Source organism: Dendrobates tinctorius, unplaced genomic scaffold, assembly GCF_039654945.1.
Source record: "Dendrobates tinctorius isolate UK_male_01 unplaced genomic scaffold, ASM3965494v1 ptg000223l, whole genome shotgun sequence".
Taxonomy (NCBI): Eukaryota; Metazoa; Chordata; class Amphibia; order Anura; family Dendrobatidae; genus Dendrobates; species Dendrobates tinctorius.
Window position 1 is genome coordinate 767,428 of NW_027361890.1, and position 6,000 is coordinate 773,427.

The window sequence follows — 6,000 nt, forward strand, 5'->3', positions numbered from 1 at the left end:
AAATAACAATATCCCTTTATTATATTATAGATAAAATTTAAACAGAGAGGAAAAGGAAAAAAAAGAAAAAAGAAGAAAAGAAAAAAGAAAATATCTCAACGAAAAAACCAACTTGCTGCAGGAAAAGAGTTGGAAAAAAAAGCAGTGGATCACTTAATCCACTGTACTAGATTAGGAACAAATCTCAAAAGAAGAAAAAAGAATAAATGAATGTACAAAGCAAGACATTCACAAAAACAATATATATACGAAAAAATATATTTACGAAAAAGTTTATTAAAAAAAATCACTTGACACGTTCTTTTAATGTTATATGACCCTGTAAAAAGACGGTGCTTGTTCTTTGAACAAGGCGTGGTCCTAGTTTTGGACAGGGAGCGATCCTGCCTTCCTTGGTGGAGCTGATCTGATTGTGGGCCGGATCCTTTTGCTGGATGCCACTATTTGGTTTGACCCTTTTACACGTTCTTTCATTGTGATGTGACCCTGTTTAAATGTCAATTGACACGTTCTTGTAATGTGATGTGACCCTGTAAAAAGACAATGCATATTTTTCAAACAAGAGTTAGAAATTAATTGACACATACATTTTCATGGAGATATTTATAGTTTTTATAGAGATAATTTTTATTTTCCTAACTGGTATTTTAAATTCACAAAAAGTGATTTTTTTATATATATTTATTTCGGAAATATATTTTTTCGTATATATATTGTTTTTGTGAATGTCTTGCTTTGTACATTCATTTATTCTTTTTTTCTTCGTTTGTGATTTGTTCCTAATCTAGTACAGTGGATTAAGTGATCCTCCGCTTTTTTCCAACTCTTTTCCTGCAGCGAGTTCATTTTTTCGTTGAGATATTTTCTTTTTTCTTTTCTTCTTTTTTTCCTTTTCCTCTCTGTTTAAATTTTATCTATAATATAATAAAGGGATATTGTTATTTTATCAGGTAAAGATTAATGATTTTGTTGTTCTATATGTTTGAACTTTGACCTCTTGCAAAAGAATATGTGACTATTGGCGCCAATTTTCAAATATGGAGTGTATATAGTCTTGAGACAGCACTATCTGCTTATGTTTGTCATTCCCTGAGGAAGAAGTAGTTCTTAGTTCGAAAAGCGTTGGGAATAAATGATTAATCTTCCACCATAATTGGAATCCTGTATTTTGCCAAGCAGCGCATGGAAGTCCATAAATTAGTTCCATAAGAATTGTTAAAACAGTTACCTAGAGAACCTCTTCCAGAGCACATTACTCACTTTTCCATTCTTCTACACTACATATCTAAATACAGACGTGCACCCACCATATAATTAGTTATTATGCAACCCACCATTCCAAATATAAATTATAATTCACCACTGCGCCCCCACCAACAATAAATAGCAATTTCCCCACCTAATAAATATATACATTAATTAGCCCCTGTACTCTTCCTCCAATTCATTACCAGTGATATAGAAGAGTTAATGGTTTGCTTTTATATCCCTTTAAATGCCTTTAGTTCTCCATTTGCCTTTCATTCATTCTTATGACGCTGCAGTTTTGCCTGTCCCCTCTTCAAGGAGAAAATGCTTCTTATCATATATGTTCTCAAAAGACAGCCACAGTGTGATCTGGGTACATTGTAAACATGGTATGACCCTGAAGGTGATGGTGGGTGATGGTGGGGGCCACATGAGCTCCATAGAATTTCATATTGTTGTAAATGGTATAAAAGATTGCCTTGTATTTCATTATGTCAGATAAAGTGATTTGACCACGGCTCGTGTGTGTTGAGTCTCTTTGTCTCCAAGCGCTTGTCATCAGAAGGGTGAAAAACCTCATAATCCGGACTCACTGGTGATCTGGCATACCTGACGCTTGGTCAGAACAAAAAGCAGCCACGACACCAGTCACTGCATCCTCAACGTCCCCCACTATGTGCCTCCCGCTCCCCCAGTTCATTATATTTACATGCCCCTTCTGCCCCAATTCATTGTCATGTCTTTCTCTCCCACCCTCATTATCAACTGCTCTACCCCACATTCAATACATCATTTACTCCCATCACCCTGAAAATTCATTATTTGCTCTCCCCCAGGTCCTCATTTGTTCTCCCCATCCCCCACCTTCAATTCAATTGCTGTCCCCCTTCTCCCCCACTTCATCATGTGCAGCAGTCTCCTTTCATTCATGCGCAGTCCCCTGTCCCCTCCCTCACATCATCATATGCAGCCCCCCTCCATCATTTGCAGCCCCTTCCAACATTTGCAGGCCCCATTCCATCATCATTGGCAAATTGCAGCACCCCCTCCATCATTTGCAGCCCCCTTTATCATTTGCAGAACCCCCTCCATCATTTGCAGCCCCCCTTTATTATTTTCAGCACCCGCTCCAGCATTTGTAGCCCCCCTTCATCATTGTCAGCCCCACTTTCATCATTTGCAGTACCCCCTCCATCATTTGTACTGCAGCACCCTCTCCATCATTGGTAGCCCCTCCCATCATTTGCAGCTCCACTCCATAATTTGCAGCCTCCCCTCCATCATTGGCAGCCCCCTCCATCATTTGCAGCCCCTTCATCATCTCCAGCACCCCCTACGTCATTTGCAGGCCCCACTCCATCATTTGCACTGCATCCCCCTCCATCATTGGCAGCCCCCTCCATCATTTGCAGCCCCACTTTATCATTTCCAGCACCCCCTCCATCATTGGCAGCCCCCTCCATCATTGGCAGCCCCCTCCATCATTTGCAGCACCCCCTCCATCATTTGCAGCCCCGCTCCATCATTTGCAGCCCCCTTTATCATTTCCAGCACCCCCTCCAGCATTTGCAGCCCCCCTTCATCATTGGCAGCCCCGCTTTCTTCATTTGCAGTACCCCCTCTATCATTTGCACTGCAGCACCCCCTCCATCATTGGCAGCCCCCTCCATCATTTGCAGCCCAACTCCATCATTTGCAGCCCCCCCTCCATCATTTGCAGCCCCCCTCCATCATCTCCAGCACCCTCCATCATTGGCAGCCCCGCTCCATCATTTGCAGCCCCCTTTATCATTTCCAGCACCCCCTCCAGCATTTGCAGCTCCCCTTCATCATTGGCAGCCCCGCTTTCTTCATTTGCAGTACCCCCTCTATCATTTGCACTGCAGCACCCCCTCCATCATTGGCAGCCCCCTCCATCATTTGCAGCCCCGCTCCATCATTTGCAGCACCCCCTCCATCATTTGCAGCCCCCTCCATCATTGGCAGCTCCCTCCATCATTTGCAGCCCCCTCCATCATTTCCAGCACCCCCTCCAGCATTTGCAGCCCCCCTTTCTTCATTTGCAGCCCCCATCCATTATTGCAGCCCCCTCCACCATTGGCAGCCCACCTCCATCATATGCAGCCCCCCTCCATTATTTGCAGCCCCTTCCAACATTTGCAGGCCCCATTCCATCATCACATCACTGGCAAATTGCAGCACCTGCTCCATCATTTGCAGCCCCCTTTATCATTTGCAGCCCCCCTTTATCATTTCCAGCACTCCCTCCAGCATTGGTAGCCCCACTTCATCATTTGCAGCCTTCTCCATAATTTCCAGCACCCTTCCATCATTTGCAGCCCCGCTCCATCATTTGCAGCTCCCCTTTATCATATCTAGCACCCCATCCAGCATTTGTAGCCCCCCTTCATCATTGGCAGCCCCGCATTCTTCATTTGCAGTACCCCCTCCATCATTTGCACTGCAGCACCCCCTCCATCATTGGCAGCCCCCTCCATCATTTGCAGCCCCCTCCATCATTGGCAGCTCCCTCCATCATTTGCAGCCCCCTCCATCATTTCCAGCACCCCCTCCAGCATTTGCAGCCCCCCTTTCTTCATTTGCAGCCCCCATCCATTATTGCAGCCCCCTCCACCATTGGCAGCCCACCTCCATCATATGCAGCCCCCCTCCATTATTTGCAGCCCCTTCCAACATTTGCAGGCCCCATTCCATCATCACATCACTGGCAAATTGCAGCACCTGCTCCATCATTTGCAGCCCCCTTTATCATTTGCAGCCCCCCTTTATCATTTCCAGCACTCCCTCCAGCATTGGTAGCCCCACTTCATCATTTGCAGCCTTCTCCATAATTTCCAGCACCCTTCCATCATATGCAGCCCCGCTCCATCATTTGCAGCTCCCCTTTATCATATCTAGCACCCCATCCAGCATTTGTAGCCCCCCTTCATCATTGGCAGCCCCGCATTCTTCATTTGCAGTACCCCCTCCATCATTTGCACTGCAGCACCCCCTCCATCATTGGCAGCCCCCTCCATCATTTGCAGCCCCCTCCATCATTTGCAGCCCCCCTCCATCATTTGCAGGCCCCCCTCCATCATTTGCAGCCCCCTCCATCATTTGCAGCCCCCCTCCACCATTGGCAGCTCCCCTCCATCATTTGCAGGCCCCCCTCCATCATTTGCAGCCCCCTCCATCATTTGCAGCCCCCTCCATCATTTGCAGCCCCCTCCATCATTGGCAGCCCCCTCCATCATTTCCAGCACCCCCTCCATCATTTGCAGCTCCCCTCCATGATTTGCAGCCCCCCTCCACCATTGGCAGCCCCCCTTTCTTCATTTGCAGCCCCACTCCATCATTTGCAGCCCCCTTCCATCATTGGCAGCCCCCCTTTCTTCATTTGCAGCCCCCCTCCATTATTTGCAGCCCCCTCCACCATTGGCAGCCCCCCTCCACCATTTGCAGCACCCTCACCCATTTAATTCATTTGATAAAGAAAAAAAAACGTTTTTCATACTTATCTGACAAGTGATCCCCAGCAGGCACAGCTCCTCTTGTCATGGTAGATGCTGTACCTGGAAGGAGCCCGCCATACATTGTATCATTTTCAGCAGTGAATCAGCTAGACTGTATGGGCTGCTGAGAGGACCTGAGAGGAGCCCATACAGTCTAGCACATTCACTACTGAGACAGCTAGAATGTATGGGCTGTAGTTAGGACCTGCAAGGAGCCCCTACATTCTAGCTACAGCCATGTCACATGACCAGAAGTCCAGGGAGGGCGGAGGGAGAGAGTCGGAGGCTCGGAGCTGCGCAACTGTTAAGGTAAGACAGCTATGCAGTATGCTCAGCTCAGAGAAAGCTGCCGGCCCGACGTGTGCGCCTGAGGGAGCGTTTCCATGGGCAAAACACACAAAGCAGCACAGTCCAAAAAAAGGTTCCGCACACGTGCACACTGATGACATCTGTCTGTCATCAGTGATACACGTACCGATACCAGGTAATCTGCAGTACTGTTCATGCTGTACCCAGCACCACCAGTGCTATCATATTACTGTCTCGTGCTCACGCTGCGATCAGCTCTAACGGGGCAATGTTAAGAGTTGTATTCAGCTGATAACCGTGAGAGCAAGCATTGAATAATCATCAGCCACCTCTATAAAAGCAACAAAAAAAAAACACGACAAGGGTTCCCCGGAATTTTTTGATAACCAGCCAGGCAAAACTGACAGCTGTGGGCTGCAACAAGGCTAGATATCAAGAATAGAGCGGTCACCATGCTGTATTTTTTTTTGGCAGCCAGACAAGCTAACGCAGACAGACTGGGCTGGTAGAGGGCCATGAATGAAAAAAAAAAATATTAGCAGCCCAGCTTGGATGGTTGTCAAGAAATGGGAGTGGGAGACAACACGCTTTTTTTCTTTTTTTTAATTATAATAGTTAAAAATATGGCATGGTGACCGCATTGTTGTTGATAACTGGTCAATTGAAAACAAGTATAGAGACACCGGCACTAAACTCAATATGATTACCTTGTGGATCCATGGCAGGCTGGCAGTGTTTTCGCTTCACGGATACAGGTGCAGCTCCCCAGACATGCAGTGTCATTGGTAATCCAAGAGAAAAAGCGAAGGGGTGGCACTCTAATTTCCAGTAAAAAAAAATGTTTATTCAATACATCAAGATTAAAATTGTGGAGGCAGAAGAGTCGGTTCTGTGGTGGACAATGTCTGTTTTGCATGCTTACATTTCA